Below are 21,610 nucleotides of genomic sequence, written 5' to 3' on the forward strand. Positions count from 1 at the left end.
AACCAGAAATACCTGCTTTAATGTTATCTGGTTTATCATATTGTATTACAAATGCCTATTTCCATGTCTATACATCTCAAGAAACTATTCAATTTTCAGGGAGGTTCCTAGAGAGGATGTGTGTGGGCTTTTTTTTCCCTACCAGTTTTTTTCTGAAGTTGGCATGGTGCCTGATACCTTATAAGTACTAGGTCAATTTCCTGAATGAAGTATTATTATAAAATGTTTACCATAAGTAAGGAAGAATGAGAAAAGTTTTAGTGAGGGATATAAAAATATACCACTGAACATAATCTAGTTGTTGAAATGGTAAATGTGCAAAAAAGGCACAAGGCCCTGAATGATTAGTGCCAAATACATATATCCTCTGAGGATTAGTTGGGGAAAGACTTCACTTTAGCCTGGAAAAGGATTTGCCATGGAGGAAGAATTTGAGCAGATTGTTCCAGAATAGTTTTTATCCACCTTTAGTCCAATGTTGATTAAACACAGGGATTTTATGATCATTTGTTTTTGTATTCCTATTGCCTGTCACACTGGTACAAAGTAGGTGTTTCAAGAATCTGTTGAAAGCCTGTCAGATGAAGATGGCAGAAAGTGTGCTAGAGATCAGAGCATGAGGTGTACAGTTATGAGATGGCATGGCCTATTTAAACAAGGAAGGGTTACTAGACCTTCCTAGCGATAGCGTGGAATTCTTGTGGCTTGAAGAATAGACCACACACATGGAATGCAGATTCTATTCATGACAGCAAGCCATGGCTCTCTGTAAACTCAGAGGAGCTACTTTACCTCTCTGAGAGTCAGATGCTATCCCATAAAATGAGAGATTTCATATCTATCACCAAGTTTGTTATGGAAATTAATTGAAGTAATGCATATGTCATGGACTGAATGTTTGTGTCCTCCCTGAAATTCATATGTTGAAATCATACTCCCAGTATGATGGCTTTAGGAGGTAGAGCTTTCAGGAGCCAATTAGGTCTTGAGGGTGGAGCCATTATGAATGGGATTAGTCTCCTTTTAGGAAGAGATAGGAAAGAGCGCCTGCTCTTCCACACCACACCCAATCTCTTTCTCTTTCTTTCTCTGTTAGCACCTTAATATTGGACTTCCCGGTCTCCAGAACTTTGAGAAATAAATGTTAGTTGTTTAAGCTACCTAGCCTGTGTCATGCCATAGCAGCCCAAACTAAGACAGTATGTCAAAATGCCTGATTAGGTGCCTCGTGTGAAAAGTTCTTAATTAAAATGTTTTTAAAAAATCAAGATGGAAGTGGAAAGGGGATGTTGAAGCCATCATGGTATTTGATCCTAGGATAGAGAGTTATATGGCATTTAAAAATTGTTCTAATGTTCTTCTGGGGGCCACTCAAGCCATGTATCAACACCATCAGAAATTGTCCTTGTGTCTTATAAGAAGTGAGCTCATAATGTTTGTCTAGATGTTGCTATGATTGCAAATCCCTAGGCTTGATTTGTCATGAGAACGGAGATGTACATGTTTGAGAGAATGACGGTTTTCTCTTCAAATTCTGGTACATATAATAACTCTTAGTCTTAACTTGTGGAGTTTATGTGACTCTCATAGGAAGGGTTTCAAGACATTCTGTAATTATCAGATCTTTACGGTTATCATTTGGTGATGGAGGAAAGCTGCACTACAGAGAATTAATGTTAATAAAATATTCCTTGAGTAGCATTGTTTAGTAAAGGCTTGTGCTCAATCAGGCAAACCCATCTTCAGATTTGAGAGTCAGGGTTTGTTACTCTAAAGTTTGTAACTCTGTATAGATGCAATAGTGAGTTTTGCATATTTGTACTTCTTACCTGATTTTTACATGTTAATAAAACCTAGAAAGTGCTAGCATTTAGGTCTTATTTACTTTGAGGAGCAGATTTGCAAATGTTGAAAAAGTAATTGGAAGAATGCTGGAAATCAAAATTAATTACACATTGAAATGAGCAGCTAGATGCCAGGTTTGGCATGAACAAATGTTTGTTCCTGATAAAAAGGAGATCTTTGTAGAGGTGTTAAGAAGATGTTACTCTGTGATCAGCCAGTTTCAGTTGAAAGTTTTGCCTCAAGTTTTGGGCTTTTCATTAAACTTGGTTCAAATGAAAAGCTTTTTCCTTTCGACTATTAGGTTTATGCTTGAAATATTACTATCTCTGTATTTATTTGCTTTGTGTTTGATCTAGAAACACAGTAAGAAATGCATCACTAGGATGTTAAAAGTACATATATTAATTAGTAGAAGATGGAATGAGGATGCTTGTGGATATTCATATTTGTTGACAAAAGCCACATGATGTGAATTTATATTGTATTCAAGATAAAGCCATCATTAGGCATGATTAGAATTTATGTGAAAAAGAGAGATAGAAGAAATAAATTGTTGGTTTGAACAAAGCATTATCCTTTTCTTTGAGGGAACATATTCCAATGCTTTTTTTTGTTGTTGTTATTCTCATTTCAATAGGATATATTCTTGAATGACAGATGATTATTTGACAAAGAAATTCGGGTCTTAAGCAGAATGATCTAGCACCACATTGTGAAGGTGATGGTATTTAATGTTTTATTTTTAAAGTATATATCATATTATTAACAACATAATAGCTTCTCTATCCTGTGTTGTCTTGGTCCATGCTGACAACAAAAGGATAAATACAGTGCATACCAGGGTTCCTCTGGTAATACCAAGAACATGACACATGTCATCCTATGATAAATTGGCTCTGTGTCTGTTCAATTTCAAATCTAAAGCTCTGGAGGCAGAAGTGTTAGGAAGCAGGCATAATTCTGGCATACAGAGGCCTCAGATGCACAAAATTAGTGTGCATGGAACAGATAACAGAGAAAGAGATCCACAGTGAGAGGAAGTTTGCACAGGTTTGTGGACTTCCTGGGGTTTAGGTAGTACTGGCAGATGTTAGGTGGGAAAAAAACATCTGTAAGCATGATAATGAGCATTCCCAGAATCTGAAGTGACAACTGTATCCAGCACAAATGCTGTCTTGTTGCCCTATTTGCATACCAATTAAATTTTAAAATAAAGAAACAAATATTGGGTTACTGAATTTGTTTGACAAATAATCTGCAGGGTTTACTCAATACAACTGGGTCAGGCATGTTGGCTGTTTGACAGATGTTGTATCTATGAAAAATTTAAGCAAAAAGTATATCCAGATTGTTACCACCCACAGTTTTATAACTAGGAGTCTGAGATAGGTTAGAGATGGTTTGATACCCTGAGGCAGCCACAATAGAGTGCTTTTTCTCTGTGCTCTGCTGATGCATTCAATAGATAATATTTAATATTTAGTGTAGAAAGTTTAAAAAAAACATTGTAAATCTAACATTGCATTTCTTGATATCTAGTATTTTAGATTTGAATTGTACATTAAACATTAAGAATTTGATTTTTTTAAGAGATAATTCCAATCTTCACAGTCATTGGAACCTGAGGGTATGATTATATGCAATGATGTTGTCAAGACTCTTCTCTAGAAGCTTGAAAAGAAATACAAATATATATATACTCCCCAATTTTGGGTATTTCAGGTATATTTCATAATTTCTAGGTTATATGTATTGTATTTTAAAACATGCCTTTTGAAGGGAGAAATTTATTGTCTACAGGATGTGACATATTAAACAGAAGAATAAAATTTCAATATAGAGTTCAATTCAATAAACATAGAATATTTGCTAGGTACCAGGTACTATGTTAAGTCCTAGTGATATAAACATGAATAAGACATGGGCTAGGGTCCTAAAAACTTTATAACCTTGCTTGGAAAATGGACACAAACATAGATTATTTCATTATAATCGATATGCACAAGAGGAAAAGTAACACACCATAAATCTTACTTCTAGGAGTTTATATGTGAAGTTAGATACCAATTCATCTTTGTTTTATGCAATGGACATTTTTCTGAAATGTGTGCTAATCAAACATGTAAATTGAATCATATTTCCCTTGATAAAACTTCAGAAGCACATTTTATTGCTATTTGCATGTTCTTTTTATTTGGCTTATTTTCAGTAGGTGTTGGATTTTCCTGTTAAAATTCTTTCTATCTCTCTTCCTCCCCATTTTCCTGTAATCATTTAAACCCTTAAATGCACTAGAAGTACTTGCTATTTGAAGGACCCCTGAGGTGACTCATTATTTAAACTGAAAATTGCTTTGTTTGAACAAAAGTTACCTTTTCTTTTATCTATTTTGCAAGAATAACTATCCATAATATTTTCTTCAGGTAGGGTTTTCAAATAACAAAAATTAATTTTGGTGAATATTTTCTTATCATCGTAAGTTCATTGGTTCAACCAACATTTGTTGAGATGCTATATGTTCTATTATAACTCAGCTATATGAGGCTTTTTCTTCTCTCAAATAATTCATACTCCTGTGGTAGATGTAAACCAATGGGCAGAACATTGGAGGACAGAGGGGTAAATGTCATAATAGTGGTATATTTGAGGTGCTTTGCCAGCTGAGAGAGCCCAAGAATAGGAGAGGGACAGAAGTGGGAAAAGAGCAAAGTGAGACAGGTGTCCTAGAGAGGATGGCCCCTGACCTGCTTCTTGAGGGGCTGGTAGATGAAAGTGGGTAGAAGACATTACAGGTAGAGAATAACTTGTGCAACAGCATGGCAAGTTGAGAACATGGCATAACAAGGGGAACTTCCAGAGAGTCTTGTAGATCTACATTCTAGATTAAAGGGCACATATGAAGTTATAGCAGGAGAAGAGGCTGGAAAGATGAGACATTAAAGGGCCTTGGATGCTACATTAAGTAAGGAAGATTGCTTTATCCTAAAGGGATTAAGGGGGTCACTTCAGTATTTAAACAATGGAATGATACTGTCTCATTTACATTTTATTTTATTTACAACCTGAATTTTTTATTAGACTAGGAAATATAATTTATTTCATAAAAATTAATTTTGTTACAGTAGGAATGCTAAATGTTACGTACAGGATAAACAGAGAATAAACAGAGGTGGGATTGGGACCATCCCTGCATCCCTGGGGGGGAAAACCATGTCCACGGCTCAGGTGGGTGGTCCAACCCTTTGCTCCCAGGAGAGCTGCTCCCTGCACCCAGGCTCCTGGTCACCTCTCCTCAGAGGGCCTGCTAAGGGACCTGGCTCAGCTGCCTGGTTGCCTGGGGAAGGGGACCAGAGGGCCCTGGATCGTCCAGTGGATGAGGAGGGTCCCTCTGGAGCCCGGGGCACTGCGAGAGAAGACAGAGGGAGAGCCATGTAGAAGATACATCGACTGACCCTGTGGACTCAGAGAGGGCAAAATTTTAGAAAGAGTACTATGACAACAGTTAGTGGGTCTAGAAGTGCTGGAACAAATGATATAAGAAATGAAAAAATGAAGGTTATTTGAAAAAAATCCTTAATGCTGCTGTGCTTGTCAAACCAAGCATTATCAAGTAGCCTAATTAGGTTTGAACCACATTATTTTTATCAGGTAAATGAGACTGGAACTTCACAGAAGCTTTTGTATTAGCATGGTTTCTTGTTTCCAGCTGGCCTCCCTAATCCAACCATGCATTCCTAGTCACATGGGAAATTTCAGCTCAGGTTGGACAGAGGCTTCTGCTGGCTGGCCCAGCCCCTGGCCAACCACCCTTCCTGCTGCCTGCTCTCTGTGGAAAGGCTTTCAGAGGGCAGACGCTTCCTTCTTCTTTTTGCAGCTGACATTGCTATTGCCAGAGCACCATGGACGGAGGCCCAAGTTCTTTCAACAAAGCAAAGACTTGCATGAGATGTGACAGATCTATAGAGCTGCTTATCAACAAGGAAGAGGCAAGGGGGTTAGCACTTCCAGGAATATGACAGAAAGAAAAGGAAGAGTAAAAAGCTGCTATCACACCTGCCACAGAGGGCAATAAAAGATATGTGAGATGGCAGGGCAGAAAGCTAGTGAGAGAGTGGAGTGCTTGGTGAACAAATGGCATATTTGGGTTACCAAAAGTATGTTAGAAACATTTTTTTTAGGTCATATCACTCCTGTGATGAAAGAGGAGGGTCATTCTGAGTCACATGATTATCACAGTGCGGTAGATCATCGCCAGCACTAAGGACCTGCAAAACAGCTGCATATTTGCTTTCAATTCTCTGGTCTGGGAAAACAGAAGCCTTCATATATAGATTATCTAAAAAGGACCAAACAACTTTGGAATGCTGTGGATGAATATCCCATTTTAGATCTTGTCTGTAGAGGATTAGAATAACAATGGATTTTCATCTGGAAATCCACCGAATCATAGGTCATAGACCAGAAACTTTGGTGGAAGTTCAGTCAGGCTCTTTAAACATAGTTTTATTAAGGGCTAAATCATGCCATAGGTGCTGGGGTCATTGAGATAGAAGTCACTCACTTCTCGCCATTAATGAGTATACAGAACCCTTGATAGATAATTGAAATTCTATATGATAAGAGCTGTTTTAGAGTAATTAGTGGGATCATGGGTTAGATTTGGGTTTGAGGAAGCTGGGATGACATTATCACAGCAAGAATGGTCAATGATATCTTTCTGAAGAAGGTAGAGCAGCAGTGGGTGTGGGAGGTGAGCTGAGGGGCGTTCTAGAAGAGACAGGGGCCATGAAACTGCAAAGTGGTGGGGGAGTGCTGCAAGGTGTTTGATTTGGCTGAAGCCTAAACTGGGAGGAACGGCATATCAGGATTCAAGCTGGAGACATGGGCTGGACCTGGAGCTTGGGAAACTTATATGCCTGCTGAGGAGGCATGGAGAGTTTGTGTGTGAGAATCACTGATGGATGGTAATCAGGGGAATGGGTAATTTGACTAGTTGCACATTTTATAAAAGTCTCTCTGATGGCTTTATCAGAGATGGATCTGGGGAGAGGGTCTGGGAAGAGGAGATGCTTGGTCTGGAGCATTGGCAATCGTGATGTAAGATCTAGCTGAGAAACATTTCAGCATTTAAATGGGCAGTAGGTAACTGACATGGACACAGTCAGGGTTGTTGGAAGAAAGGGGAACCAATTTTAGTGAGAAGGTAATTAATTCCATTTGAGACATGTTGAGGCAGAGAAGAAGATGCTTTTTCACCTTTCATGTTTGAGCAAAAGTATCAGTCTGTGAGGTACAGTAGGATCAAGAAGGGACACAGGTCTTATAAACAACATTCAAGTGTAGAGAGAGAAAGTAGCACAAAACTCAGGAAAGAGGTATATCAGCACGTCAAAGGGCTGAGTTTCAGTTTTAGAGATTTCTGCCTTGTGAGTTTCTGTGTTTGTATGTGGGTGTGATTTAGGGTGGCAGAATTTTTGAACTAAGGACAGGCCATGATGAGAAGGTCTTAAATGGCTTTCAGTAAATTTTGTGTGAATAGAAATAAGCTCCTAATTTCATATGAGCAATATTGATGATTCTTTTCCTTTTGTCAGAGGTTTAGTCAGTAGTAACTAAAATGTCTAAGTTCCTTTTCACGGTAACTCATCATATGAGCAAATTGTTTAGAAAAACAAGTTTACAGTTCTAGCTTCACTTATTTCTTTTCATGGCACCTTTCTGACGGGTCTCTCTTCCATAGTTTTTTTCCCTCTTTTATGGATTTTGGCTAATTGAGATAATGTGCCTATTTATATTAGTCCTATTCTATTTTTGGAGAGGTTTTCTTCTCATCAACAAAGTAGGGGACATAAATTAATTGTCCTACTTCTTCTAGCTGGTATTGAGTTCTTATCTTTACCTTTGATCCTTCACTCTAGTTTCCCTCTTGTAACCTATGCACTGAGCAGAGGAGAAATTGTCTTTTTGCACATCATGTGATGTTCAAATCTACAGATCTTTTGAGGTGGCTATTTATTCACGCAAGCTTAGCAATAAAAATTCATTTTCATCAGGAACATATTTTGCTAAAAAGTGTTTTTAAAAAGGAAATGTATCCTTTGAAGCCATTATGTCAAAATCCTCAGCGTATTTGCCACCCATGTTTGGATACAAGATTTTCCAAAACAAAAAATATCACCAAAGTCCTCTGTTAACTAAGCAGACAGGAATCCTGGTAATGTCAGAAGTCTGTATGACTCGGTGATGGTCCAGGCTGGGTAAATGTAAAAGAAATTTGGGGCTCTAGAGAGCTTGTGGCCACTGAAAGACTGAGCTGTATCAGGCCCTTCTGAACCTGTTCTCTCCCTAAGAGCTGGCATATCCTAATAAAACAAGTTACTTCAGATTTAATTTCTATTTCAATAAATGTTTTAAAGTTTTTACAGATATACTTAAATTTTTACTGTTGTCTACATCTACATTATAAAAGTAATTTATACTCATAATGATGACACCCAAACAGCATGAAGTGTTGAATCAAAGCAATAGCACATTTGTTCTATAGTATCCGAGGCTGTAAAGTGTATTTTCATAAACAATATGGGGTGAAATTCAAAGGTTTGTTTAATTTAAAGATTATATCTAGTTCAGCCAGAATGCCTCATATTTGACCTCTTTGGTTAACTGTAGTTTTGCTCTACAGCCTTGCTGAGAGCACAACCTTATGTTAGGTAGACAGAGGGAATTATCGAGATTTATGGAAGGTACACGTGATAATGAAATATTTAAAATGCAAATGGAGGACATCCTTTGCACTTCAATGTATTGAATGTGTTCAAGTCTACTTGGCATAAGGAAGCCAAGTAGGAAATTATGTGTTTAAGGATGGCAAACTACCCAGTCACCTGGAACATCACATCACTTCCCTATGCAGAAGAGAAATTGAAAATGCCCTGAATAAAGGCAAGCAGAACGGTAATGTGCCAACCCAACCTATCAAAGAAAGAAATGGAGAAAATGTGGGGTTGTCAAATTTTATATCAAGACAATAATGTTTCACAATATATGTATACTTTTTTAAGTATAGAAAGAGATAATTCTAGCTGCTTGAAGAAACAAAGGGGCAAGTTGGAATGCAGTGACAGCTTTATAATACAATAATAGGATGCATGTCTTTGGAGTGGAATGGAGCAACTGAAAAGTTGGGTCAACATCATTAATTGTGATGAGTTAATCAGATTAGCCTTTTGACAAAATCTATCGGAGTTTGAAATCTTCTACTAAGAAGCACAGAAACTCGCATATTTCTCAAGGAAGCTTACTCACCTGAGGTGCAAGAAGATGACTTCCTCTTAGGGAGTCGACTACCTGTCTTTTACAAGGTGAAGATGTGAGCCTCTAGGGGGAAGCTTTTTTTTTTTTAATTGAAGTATAGTTGATTTACAATGTTGTGTTAATTTCTGCTCTACAGCAAAGTGATTCAGTTATACATCTATATTTATATGTATACATTCTTTTAAAAATTCTTTTCCATTATGGTTTATCACAAGATATTGAATATAGTTCCCTGTGCTATACAGTAGGACCTTGTTGTTTATCTGTTCTATATATAGTAGTTTACATCTGCTAACCTCAAACTCTCACTCCATCCCTTCGCAACCACAAGTATGTTCTCTGTCTCTGTGAGTCTGTTTCTGTTTTGTAGATAGGTTCATTTGTGTCATATTTTAGATTCCACATATAAGTGATATCATATGGTATTTGTCTTTTGGACTTACTTCACTTAGTATGATTATCTCTAAGTCTATCCATGTTGCTGCAAATGGCATTATTTCATTCTTTTTTTTAATGGCTGCGTAGTATTTTCTATATATGTACCACATCTTCTTTATCCACTCCTCTGTCGATGGACATTTAGGTTGCTTCCATGTCCTGGCTATTGTAAATAGTGCTGCAATGAACACTGGGTACATGTATCTTTTTGAATTATAGTTGTCTGGATATATGCCCAGGAGTGGGATTGCTGGATCATATGGCAACTCTATTTTTAGTTTTGGAGGAACCTCCATACTGTTTTCCATAGTGGCTGCACCAGCTTACCTTCCCACCCACAGTGTAGGAGGGTCCTAGAGGAAAGCTCTTTTGCTCTGGTAGTCAGAACACCCAAGAAGCCCAGGTGTTGATGTGATACCTACATGTACTACATCATCTAGGCTTTCTCAGAGGACCAACCTGACCAGTATTTGTACCCCATGCTTCCCGAATTCCATTTTAATTTTCTAGTTTATCACAATTCCATCTATCTTGAGTTCTACCTAAGCCAATAAAAGACCCCCAAATAAAATATGTTTTAGGTTCATTTGATTTTTCTGGGGCGTTCAGGTTTAATTCTTGGACTCTTAACTACCTTTAAAATGTCCTCCTGCCAGATATGCCATCCTGCTCTCAGCTGTCCTTCTAGCAAGTTTACATGTTCTGAAAACAATGAGAGATTTACTTATTGTATGCAAAGTTTCTATTGCATCTGTAAAAATCCCTATTTCTATATATAAAGTTCTATTTACCAAGAGTTATCAAATGATCTCTTTGTTCTCTTTAGGTGTAACAAATGAAAATGTTCTGTTTTATATGGGACAATATTAGACCTACAGTAAGTGTCCTGCAAAAAAATGATATATTGAACAAATATTTATTGAATAAGTAAGGTACTACACATTAGCTACTCTGAATTAACTACTATGATACTAATAGCTTTCTTTCTTTTTTACTTAATAGCTTAATTTTCCTGCCACATAGGTGACAATTTTTACCCCTGTTATATTTATTTATGTTAAAGCTCAGTCACTTTGGTAAAATAGGTATTTGTGTTGATTATTCCATATCAATTTATCCTTGGGTACAGTGTACCATTTCAATCTGTATATTCAAGTGTTCTTTTATTTTGAAATGATTTCCTTGATTTATAAATTTAAATTTTTGGCCCACTGTTTTATTTCTCATCTTTGGTGTTACCAATATGAATAGTCAGAATCTCCCTGGCCTTTTTGTAAAGCCAAGTTTACTGATCTATAATTTATACACAATCAGGATACAGAATATCATCTACCACCCCCAAACTTACCGCATGTTTCTTTGTAGTCACAGAAGTTTGCTTTCCTAAAACTTTTTGCATTAGTGATCCTGTTTTTTGATCATTCTACTCTTTGTGGCTAGTAGTATGGAATTGCTGAATGGCTAACTGGGAAAAAAGCTTACCCTTAATATTCATGAAATAAATACAAATTAAACAACAATGAATACCACTTTTTTCTGTCTTATTGGAATATATTAAAATATGACATCCATGCTGAAAATAGTATAGTTGGCAATGTTATATATTGCTTGTGGGAATAATTATTGATACATTTTTGGAGGGAGTGATACAACTTTTAAAATATCCAGTTCATTAAACTATTCTACATTCAAAGAAAGTGTTGGAGATATGCATTGGTATTAATGTATAAAGATATTCATGAAAGCAGTTTTTATAAAACTCAAAAACTATTAGAAAATGAACATTCAACTGTCTGAAATTTATTATGTTATATCTGTATAATGGGATATTATGCAGCTATTAAAATATTTTTGAGTACATAACTGTTAGAGGATTATGATAATCTTAATAGATTAAAATGGGGATTGACTCCCTGGCTCATAAATATTACTCCTTTCTCAGGGATGGGCTGACTCCCAAAGATTCTGTCTCTTCCACAGCTTGTTGATCTGAATTTTCGAAAATTTCTGTAATCATCATTGTTTCTTTTATAATCACATTTAAAAAAGAAAGTCCAGCTATCTCCTGTGGATGTTATATATGAATAGAGATGGTATTTAATTAATATAATGAATAAACCTTTCTGAGGTCACAATGCCAAGTTTGTATGCCAAAAATAATTTTTAAGTACAAGGCTTTCTAAAGTTCATGGAAAAATTTTAGAATCTAGTTTTATAACAAATAAGATGTCAGGGAAAATTATAGGTCTTACAATACAAAAGTAATATCATTCATTTAAAAACTATTTTAAGAGAAAGAACCTTGAGAGAGAAGACCTGAGCTAATTAAATTTTCCTTTATGGCTTTTGTAGGAGACATTTTATTTTTTGTTGGTCTTTTGATCTTGATAACAATCCTTAGACTTTAATTCATGGATATATAAACATGAAAGGCATATTTATACAACATTTGGCTGGTATTGATCTACATAGCCATCTGAATAAATCTTCAAAAATCTGTCATGGCAAGAAGAATGCTGAGCATAAACTCCTTGACACATGTGACCTGCTCATGTTGGAATTGTTTGAAATGTCTCTTTAGGTTCAGCCCAATCCTGCCCAATGGAGCTTTCTTTATCACTTTTCACTTTCATCCTTCTGGATGTTTTTATCTAATAACAACACACTTGTTTACTTGTTTCGGTTAAAATTACTTTTACATTTTTTTTCATATTTCAAAAGAGCAAATATCACTTTAATTTCCAAGTCAGATTATGGGGTAAAAAATGTCTGTTTTTTTTCAAGATATGAATTATGTTCAGAGAAATAAAATATCATTAAAGATACACACTGAATTGTCTTCATATCTAAGCTGTGAATCCTTGAGAGTAGAGAATGTATATTTTGTTCACTCTGATTTTCTTTTGCTTAGAAAATAGAGGATCAATAAATACTGGTTATGAATAAATATCATACTTACATTGTGAAAAATCAACCTAATTAATAGGGTGTCAAGATAATCTAAGTGAGTTAGACATTCTCAAATTCTCTGTCTCTGTTTTTAAAGAATGCTTATTTTATTCTAGTTATTAGAAAGTGGATATATGAAAAATACAAATGAAGGAGCATGGAGTTGATCTGACCAAGCAACACTATAGCCTTTGCTCTTTTCTATTCTTCCACATGTCATTGCATGACTTTTTCCTTGTTTCTAAATTGAATGATTCCCTTTTGTTTAAATCCTGCTAAGCAACTAAGAGTCATGGAACATTTTGGTTCTTTTTCACTTGAGCACTGTTTGTGTTCATAAAATGCTTTCCAGGCTGACATGTCTTTAGTGTTTTATGAATAATTAGTTGGTTATGGTTATAATTTGAGAAAGGGACAAGATCTCACATTTCAATACTACCTGGGGACTTTGAGATATTAAGATTTTGCTGTCTAGCATAATCTAAGCCTTATTAGGACTTTTTGTCAATAGTAATTCCTGGGATTCTGTTAGTCAACATATAAATAAAAGGAGAGAGGGTGACTGTAGACTCAGAGAACAAACTGATGTAAAATCAAGTTTGTCTATATTTTTGGTAGATCATGTTCTAAATTAGATGCTCCTTAGCTATCTCAAATGTATGGGCTAGTTAAACTCAAATCCAAACTCTAGGAAGTCAAGTGTCTCTATGGGTAAATTATACCCTTAAATCTTCCTTTCCCACCATATCAAGTCACCTTGCTACCATTAGTAAATTCTGTGTTTTCTTCGTCAGTGCTGTTGTTGATGCTGAAAATCCGGTTTGTTTCTAACAAACCTCTATCAAGACTGACTGACTTCCTTCATGAAATACTTCCTGGATTAGTACATCCTTTGGGCTGAGATTCTATCACATTATCAAGCCTTTGCTTAAATGATGTTTGGGAATGCTATTTGTTTTATGCTCATTGTTATAACTACACTATGAAACTTTCAAGACTGAGACAGAAATATAGACATTAGAGGAACTGAAAGAGCAATTTATTTTCTGAGACATGCTCCCCCAAAGTGGCACTTACTTGTTCAACCCTTTCTTCAAGAGGAAATGTTGAAATTTTGGATAGTAACACATTATGAAAAGAAGCATTATAATGGTGGTGAAACACTAAATGATATTTTCAAATAATACCTCTTTTAATGTACTTGTTCCCCAAGGATGAGGGACCAGCCATGGCCCTGTCTAGATCTTCCCCAAGCTTGCTCCATAAATGTAAGCACTCTTTTGTTTTTGCCCCAGGCACATGATAAATGCTTCTGTTATTCATAGGCTTGCACGTGCTTATATGCTGTCACACTGTCATGGGAAGGACAGAAATGGCATGTGAGATTTCCTGAGAATCTTAATTTTCCTATGAGAAATTAATCAAAGCTCTACTTAAGGTGAAAACCTGTAGATTATTACATAATTTCTAAATTGGCAAAATGTTATTTAGGAAAGTTCAGCATATCAGGTGAACTGTATATTTCTTTGGAGCCTACTGGCTCCTATTAGCTATCAGAAGCATGGCATATAGAGAGAGATAAACTGTATCTTCTTAGGGTTGTATATTTTTATTTTCAAGAATGTTCAAGAAAGATCAAAATTGGGAACTCTGTTTGTAACCATTCTTCTTTTATTCCTATGGCCTGGGAAAATGTGCCTATTTTGTCTTTACTCTAGATTTAAAAAATTATAAATAAATCAGAAAAGAACCCAGTTTTCCACTCCTCTTTGAAAAGCAGGACTTAATAAAATTTTATTCAGGGTTTGATCCTTCACACCAACACACAAGGTTAGATAATGTCCAAGAAGATTACTGCAAGTCAGTAGTCTTTTGCCATGTGTGTTTCATCATTGAGCTTTCACTCCATCCTTGATTGAAGGTCATGCTCTACTAGAAGCAGGACAGTGACACCAGTCAACTCCACATCAGATCTGCTGCTTGAGGTTTGTAGGATATTCCAATAAAGGTCGTTCAGCTTCTGACAAACCACACTAAAATGGGCTCTCCACTGGATTGATGTTTTTATGACTATACTGAAATTTTGGTAGGGTCTTTAAACTATGCAATTAGGTAGATTCTTGAAATGTTAACTAGTCTGGATGGAAATGAATATTGGCGGTCATTCATTTTAAAAGAAATGAGCAGTTTGACTGAAGTCTTACTGTGGTAGAAAATGACTTGCTTTTCACGCCATCAAAGGCAAAATTGCTGATCGATGGAGAAATGAAGTTAGCTAGAAAAAAATCTCCTTTACTGATTGACACTGTTTATAAGAAGACATATTTGTGTTATATCGCTGAAGAAGACAGATATTTTGATCTGGCATCTTAAAATGGAGATGCATTTTCTTTTCATAATCAATTAGTTTTTTACGATTGGCATAAGTAGTTTAAAAAAAAGGAGATTAAAAATAAATCTATAAGGTACCCTTTCCTAAAAAATAATTTGTAAGTCATAACAAAATGTACCATTCATATCCTTCAAATTAATTATTTCATTGATAAAACAAGAGCTGCTTAAAGGCTTGATCAATGCAAATGTGGCATAATTATTGTGTCTGGGAAATTTTTTGTTTAATTAGAAAAAAGTAATATTTGAAAAATTCTCTTACCTATTGATTTTACCCTGGGATATTTGTGAAAATAAGTGCATTGATAGTTTATGGATGAAGGGAGTTTCTGCTTAAAATATCAAGATCCTTTTACAACAGTTTTTTTTTCTTGCTATTGTTTCTCCATCTCTTACCCCTATCTTTGCTGCCAATTCCTGTGTCCCCTCCCCATTAAGAGTTTGTCAGCTTTGGAGAATTGTTTCGCTCCAGAGTCAGCATGTGGTGAGTTGATTATTGTAACATATCCAGAAAGAAGCTTACAAGAGGTATTACATGTGGGACACAAGGATACCTCTAAAGACTCCTTGACAGATCGGCTGCATAATTTGTGGGCCCCTTGAAAAATGAAAATGCAGAATTTCTTGTTCACAAACTATTAAGAATTTCAAGATGGTGACAGCAGAGCATTAAACCAAGTGAGGGCCCTTTGTGACTGCCTATGAAGTTGGTCCTGGCTCCTTGTCCTGGGAGCCTCTTAACTCTTCTCTTCTGTTCAAGTCACTGAGGAACATTTATTCCCTCGTTTGTCATAGAATTTGAGCAGCTGTATTTCCTGTCCCTTCAGTAGTTGGGATCCTTATTTTTGTCTTTCTGTCCATTTTTGATTCATGTGCTGCCTAGAAACTGTCAACAGTATCTTTTTTGACAACATTCCAGTACATCTTCAATTTAACCACCTCTTTGGTTTTCTTCTTTTTTTCTGAAAGCAGCTTTTCTCCCATCCTGCCTTGTGTGATCTGGTTCCCACACCCTACTCTTTGTCTTTAATCCAATTTTAATCCAATCCACTTTTATTGCCTTGGATTGTTAACTGTTCTGTGGGGCTCTAGGATGAGTCACATGTCTTCAGACTACATGGCAGGACTAGAGAGCAGCACCAGGGTTCCATTAGCTTCAGGGTCCTCTTTCCCTACTCTCAGGATTTGAGGAACTCTAAAGACCAAATATGCATTTTTAATTTCTGGATGTGGTTTAGCTCTGAATTTATGACCTCATTTCTACCTTTGTGACCTGGACTAGACACTCATTTAGAAGGAGACTAAAGTTCCCTTTCATCATCACCAGAAACTCTTAAGAAAACCCTAAGCTTTGGGCTTTTTGTTTGTTTGTTTTTCTCTCTCCTGGGCTCCACCCAGACTACTCTAGTTCTGTAGATCAAAAAATAATTCTCGGGCTTCCCTGGTGGCGCAGTGGTTGAGAGTCCGCCTGCCGATGCAGGGGACGTGGGTTCGTGCCCCGGTCCGGTAAGATCCCACATGCCGCGGAGCGGCTGGGCCCGTGAGCCATGGCCGCTGGGCCTGCGCGTCCGGAGCCTGTGCTCCTCAACGCGAGAGGCCACAACAGTGAGAGGCCCGCGTACCGCAAAAAAAAAAAAAAAAAAAAAAATTCTCAAGGAGGAAGAGGAGGGCAGCTCAACAGAAGAAAGAGGAAAAGGACATCTTAAAAGAGTAAATCTTAGTTCAACTCCTCAAGTACACAACCCAAACAAGTAAAGTCAAGGAACCAAAGGACACATCAAGGTTCTTTTCAGTATTCAGTATTATCTTTCCTAGCAGATGTGTTTTCTCTTCCTGACAATAGTTCAAGGACCTAAGCCCAGGGGGCGAGTGAGATCATTCGTATTTCCTCCAGCCCTTTGTGTTCCAAAAGTAGTTCTAAATGTCTAAAGCAACTTCTTAATTCCTCCCAGTAACCCGATAAGTTAAGGAAGGTAGCAATAATCACTTTTCATTAATAAGGCAGCTGAGGCTCAAGTGACTTAGTTGATTTTTCCAAGGGCACAAAATGAATTTGAAAAATTTTTGAGAACTCAGAATTCTCAAATGCCCAATTAAAAAATCTTGCCATATCTTGCTGCTGGTATCAAGATGTTTGCCACTAAAAAAACAAACAAACAAACAAAAAAGATATTCGTCACTGTTGATGTCTGTGTTAATCTGTCTAGATTACCATTATCTGGGTCTCTAACATCATTTGCTATATTTTACTCCTTTCCCTACTCATCATTCCTAAACATGGTAATTCTTTAGTTTATGTCCTTGTAATTTTTAAAAATGAATTTTTTCAACATTTGAGGTTAATTCTTTGATATTCATTTTATCAATAGTGGGGCAATATAGCAACTCATTACTACAATTTTAAGCTGAACCAATAACTAAAGTTTCCATATGTGGCTGGATGCCACATATGATCTCTCAGAGTCGCCCTTAATACTTCTTTGCCCTGAGCTATTTTGTTAGCATTAAATATCATCCTGCACTTAGATAGGTATCTGAAGATTGTACAGTTGCTTAGTTACTTGCTTTTTCCATTGCTTCCCATTTAAGCCAATGACTAAATGAACAATTAGGACTTGGGTTGTGTGAGAGATGTGTTTTATTTGGCATGGACCCTAATGATCAGATAATGAACTGCTTCATTCCTATCAAGAGGATATTCTAAAGGATGGTTTCACTTCTTAATGCTGACCCTCACTCTGAGAGGCAGACTGCTCTAATCATGATAGTTAATGACCAAAAAGTGGCCATTTGTCACATTTTCATTCTTTATTCCAGGCCTCAGCCAACCTCTAACATAAAGAATTCAAACTATGATGAAATGCTTTAACAGGTAATGATGAGAGAGATGATGAGAATTTTTAGGGCAGGGTTCATGCTCCATATGTTCTCTGTAGTAATCAAGTTGAAAAATAGTAGTTTGGTTCCGAGACACTACACAGTTTGATTCACTGGACATTTATTGACTACCCTACGTGTACCTCATAAGAGCAGAAAGAGAAATGAATATCAAGGCACAAATCTCTGCCTCTCATAATTCAATAGTAGGAAGTTAAGTTCTAATCAAAAGTTGAAGTAAATTAGGTTAAGATATACTTGGTTACTAGATTTGTGTGCAGAAAATATAAATTCAGAGGAAATATCAGAAGTCTCTAAAAGGTATGAAGACCTTTAAATAGTGTCTTCTCTACCCTTGGCTTGTGTGTACTTGACTTTGAATATAAACATAACCCGACATTTGGAAAGTTCACAGTTAAATTGTGAAAGTTCATTAACTGCATGATTAAAGGTGATTAAAGGTGTTTAAATTTCCATAGTCCATTTACAAGTTTTATCCATTTAAAATCTCTAAATTAGCAGTTTTCTCTGCTTCTATTATTCAGGTCATTGCACCTTAGATGAGCTAAATGTTTAAGTGTTCCCTGTAAAGAGAGCAAACAAAATTTAAATATCTGCCATAGGAATGTCAAAACAGGAAATTAACCAGTAGTCTGAATAGAAAACTTCCGTTAGTATTTTATTTCATCTTTCCCTCCTCATCACCATATATAATTATAACTGAAATAATAAAATTTTGTAAAATATTTCCTTTTAAAATAACTATTTTAATTCTAAAAGAGAAATTGCAATGTATAAAACTTAGGTCACTTGGATTCCTTTGGCACATAGTATTATAAATAACAAAGGCACTAAAATAGGGTTATCTTCATTGTAAACTTTAGTTGGAAGATAAATCATGAGAAATAATGTAGAATATATGGCACATCATATCCAAGTGAAAAATGACATAACATTTTATTTTAAAATACTGTTATTAGAATATTTTCTCTAATAATTTATATTTTATGCTATCGATTAGCTAGAACAGTAGGATAAGCATAAGTGGAAATCAAAATTACATTGATAAAATGCAAAACATTATTGGTCACCAAATATTAATCTCTCTGAAAGGGGTTTTGGTAATAATAAGAGAGAATTAACAGTTTGTAACTTTTTTTTAAAAAAGTAATTATCTAAAGTTACAGAAAGCATCAAGGTAAAATTATTATTGACTGAACTTTAAGCATTAAGATAACTTGTAATGCTGATAGAACTTTTTGATTCTTTAAAGAAGTATTTATTTAGGGTCTATTGTGTGTGTCAAACTTTGTGGAAGGTACAAATATCTCTCCCAAGAATCTTAAAATCTAGTTTCAGAAATGTCAACATAAGTAACTACGATAGTTGGTAGAACACCAAAGACCCATAATCGAGATGCAGAAAAAGTAATATGAATGTTGAAAGGTGGGAGTATCACTCCCAACTGGTGAGATGGGGGTGAGTTGAATCGCCAAAGATTCCACAGATCAAGTGGCACTGCACCGAGATGGACCTTTTAGGGATAAATCAGTAGTAATTACCCTATAGGAATGAAGGGCGTAGTGACATTCTGCCTGACTGAGACATGGAGGAATTGAAGAAGATCAGGAGCTGAAAAGTCTTGGAAAATATGTGTGTGAGTTTATGTATGGAGAGCCTTGAGTGCCAAGTTGAAGAGAATCCTTCGATTCTATTCAGTGAATATATATCAAGCACTTTACTCTTGTGTTGTGCTAAAATCTGTGGATATTAAAAAAAATCCAGGCAGCAAGGTCTTTCTCCTCAGGAAGTTCACTTTCTGCATTTTGTAGATGCCATAGATGTCCAGACTGGAGTAGTTAGATGGATTATTGGATTCTTTTGGTCAGAGGAGATCTGGGCTATGATTTGGAAGTAATAATTTGAAGGTGATATGTGAAATAAATCAGAATGGAGAAGACTTGGGCAGTACACCCTCAAATGTCAGCCATCCCAATTTTATTCAGTTCTGAAAAGGACATCTCTTAAAAGAAGAAAATGAAAAATACCAAATTACGTTTGCAGGCTGGTGTGGAGAACAATTCTAAGTGGAATGAGGCTTATTTTCAAGAATCCTACGTTAATGTTCTAATTTCATGTAAGTGAAGGTACTTCTGACATGGAGTAGTCACTAGAATGATTTATTTCTTTAATCTGCACAACTGCATTTACTAATGAGGGCAGAGGCATGGTGGCAGACCATGCAGGCACCAGTGTTCTGCCCTTGCAGGTGATCTTCTCAGCAGCCCAAGATCACAGCAAGAGAAAATAAGTGATGCCAAGTTCTTGGGTGAGAGGGGAGAGAGTGATGGAGGAGAGGAAGAAAGAGACTGTTGAAATTGAAGAATGGAATAAATTGGTTAAAAATTAATACAACAGTTTTAGAGCAAAGGAATATGGCATAATTTTTTTTTCTTTTCTTAAACATTTTATTCACTTTATAGAGGGATTTCTTTTTTGTTTGTTTTTTTCCAACCATTAGGAGAGTGGTTGAGGAGTACTGAATCCATCACTACTTTGATGACACAGTTAAGATTCCAGATTCACATTTCCAGGTACCAAGAGTTCCCTCTAAATGCCACGATCAAGTCAGCCTTCGTATACATTTCTTTCTACTGAACGCAGCAATGCCCATTGGTATCTCTGAAGCATAATCGCATCTTAGGTCGGTATTTCTCCTGGTAAAGCAGCTGTTTGGAATTGAATGCTCCCCTTCTTTGTTGTCTTATAAACTGAACTGCATCTTCCTACTTCATTCCACATTCAATCAAAGCAAGTGCGACCAGCACAGGTGCCCTTTCCAGTCCTGCAACACAATGCACTGCAACACAGCAACCTGGCTCTTCAAGAAATTTGGTTTTTAGTAGGTTTAGCCAAACGTCAACTATCTGATTAGGGGGTGGTGCTCCATCGTCAAAAGGCCAATCTAGAACGTGGATTCCTTCTTTTTCAGCTGGTGCTTTATCATATGTAGCATCAAAAACTCGAACCAAAGTTATCACTCCATACTTCTTAAGTTCCTCTGTGAACTTGTTGAGGGTAGCATTGGTAGGGTTGTGGGTTATCAGAAAACGCATGTTCTCATAGGAGATCTCCACAGGGGCTGGACGGTTCATTATGGCAAATAAAAAGTGTGAGCGTGCGTGTGAGCGTGCGTGTGAGTGTGATGGGGAAAATGAAAAAAAATAAATAAATCTTGAAATGTTTCACAGCAGAAAACATTAAAAAGACCACTAAAATGCCTATTATCAAGCAGTGTTTTCTCTATTCAACTTGTTTATTCTTTAAGAAGCTTCTCCCTTCAAGATAAGCAGAAGTATTTAGAATCCACTTGAATCCACATTCAATTTGGGCCTCAATGTCTGCTGATGGATACCTTCATCTTCCCGGACCGGGGCACGAACCCGTGTCCCCTGCATCGGCAGGTGGGCTCGCAACCACTGCGCCACCGGGGAAGCCACCAGATGAGCTCTTTAAAAAAGGGTCTAGGGCTTCCCCGGTGGCGCAGTGGTTGCGAGCCCACCTGCCGATGCAGGGGACACGGGTTCGTGCCCCGGTCCGGGAAGATGAAGGTATCCATCAGCAGACATTGAGGCCCAAATTGAATGTGGATTCAAGTGGATTCTAAATACTTCTGCTTATCTTGAAGGGAGAAGCTTCTTAAAGAATAAACAAGTTGAATAGAGAAAACACTGCTTGATAATAGGCATTTTAGTGGTCTTTTTAATGTTTTCTGCTGTGAAACATTTCAAGATTT

General features: G+C 36.6%; 1 long non-coding RNA gene and 1 pseudogene across 1 annotated transcript in view; one reads left to right on the forward strand and one right to left on the reverse strand.

Moving 5' to 3' along the window:
• LOC129392336 (uncharacterized) overlaps positions 1 to 21,610 on the forward strand; it is a 59,567-nt gene that overhangs the window by 8,328 nt on the left and 29,629 nt on the right. The gene's annotated exons all lie outside the window — the stretch shown is intronic.
• Positions 20,259 to 21,025, reverse strand: LOC102981724 (protein tyrosine phosphatase type IVA 2-like; annotated as a pseudogene).

The sequence above is a fragment of the Physeter macrocephalus genome, chromosome 8, assembly GCF_002837175.3.
Source record: "Physeter macrocephalus isolate SW-GA chromosome 8, ASM283717v5, whole genome shotgun sequence".
Classification (NCBI taxonomy): domain Eukaryota; kingdom Metazoa; phylum Chordata; class Mammalia; order Artiodactyla; family Physeteridae; genus Physeter; species Physeter macrocephalus.